This window comes from Chrysochloris asiatica, unplaced genomic scaffold (assembly GCF_000296735.1).
Source record: "Chrysochloris asiatica unplaced genomic scaffold, ChrAsi1.0 scaffold00148, whole genome shotgun sequence".
Taxonomy (NCBI): Eukaryota; Metazoa; Chordata; class Mammalia; order Afrosoricida; family Chrysochloridae; genus Chrysochloris; species Chrysochloris asiatica.
The window spans coordinates 5,853,511-5,855,077 of record NW_006408666.1 but is presented as its reverse complement, the minus strand read 5'-3'; positions in this window follow the sequence as shown (position 1 = coordinate 5,855,077).

Genomic DNA, 1,567 nt, shown 5'->3' with positions numbered 1-1,567 from the left:
CATATTGTCAGGAGGGACCAGTCACTGGAGAAGGATATCATACTTGGTAAAGTGAAGTGTCGGAGAAAAAGAGGAAGATCCCCAACGAGATGGGTTGGCACAATGGCAGCAGGACTGGGTTCAGGTGTAGCAATGATTGTGAGGTTGGCCCAGGATTGGGGAGTGTCTTGCTCTATTGTACATAGAGTTGTTTTGGGTCAGTATGGATTCCATAGCATCTAACAACAACATGAGTCAGAACTAACTCACTGGCACTTAACGACAACAACAACACACGGTAAAATATCAGAAAATACAAGTGGCTTTGACTCACATGAATCTCTTTCCATGCCACCTTATTCATCGTCTTCTAAATTCCATGTACCAACTAATAAACTATGTGTTCCTTATATCTGGGTTCATACATGTAAACACATACTAAGTGTCCCAGTTTATGGAGGGAGATGCGTATTTTAAAAATGTCATATACTAGTTAAGCAGTAGGAAACGATGTCCAAAATCATTAGGAAGATGAAAATTAAAACCAGGGTGAAGTATCTCTACACTCATGTCTGAATGAGTCACAAGTGTTGGTAAGGGTGCAGACAAAGTAGATCACACAGACATTGCTGGATGTCCTATGCAATGGTTCAGAAACCCTAGGGATAAGTTTGACAGCTTCTCATAAAGCTCACCAGTTACACCATTTGCCCTAGAGTCAGCCCTCAATTATGTAGCACCCGTGGACATTAGGAATGCACAGAATTTTCAATGAGTTAAAAAAATACATCACCAGTCTTTGCTTCCACAGATGGTGTATGCCAACATCCTGCCTTTTTGATAGTTATACTCTGCAATGTTGTCCATAGCTTGTCATGATCCACACAATCAAAAGCCTTTGTGTAGTCAATAAAGCAAAGGCAAATATTTTTCTGGTATTGTCTGATTTCAGCCAAGATCCATCTAATGTCTGCAATGATATCCCTCTTTTCACGTCCTCTTCTGAAAACTGCTTGGACCTCTGGAAGTTCTCTGTCAATGTACTGTTACAGCCATTGTTAAATTAGAATAAGTAATTTTACTTACATGTGATAGTAGTAATTATGTCTGTATGATGATTGCTACATTCTGTTGGGTCACCTCTCTTGGAAATGAGCACCAATATAGATCACCTACAGTCATTTGGCCAGGTAGTTGTCTTCCAAATTTCTTCGCATAGATGAGTGCCTCCAGTGCCACCTCACTTTGTTGCAAGATTTCAATTTGTATTCCATCAATTCCTTGCTCTTTGCCAATGCCTTCTATGCACCTTGTACTTCTTTCTTCAGTATCATTGGCTCTTAATCATATGTTACCTCTTGAAATGGTTAAAGATTGACCATTCCCTTTTGGTACAGGGACTCTGTGTATTCCTTCCATCTTCTCTTGATGCTTTCTGCATTACTCAATAATTCATCCAGAGAATCCTTCAACATGGCAAGTAGAGGCTTAAATTTTTCTTCAGTTGCCTCATAAACGCTGAGTGTGTTCTTCCCTTTTGGTTTTCTAACTCCAGGTTTTGCCCAAATTTGTTATAATACTTGACTTT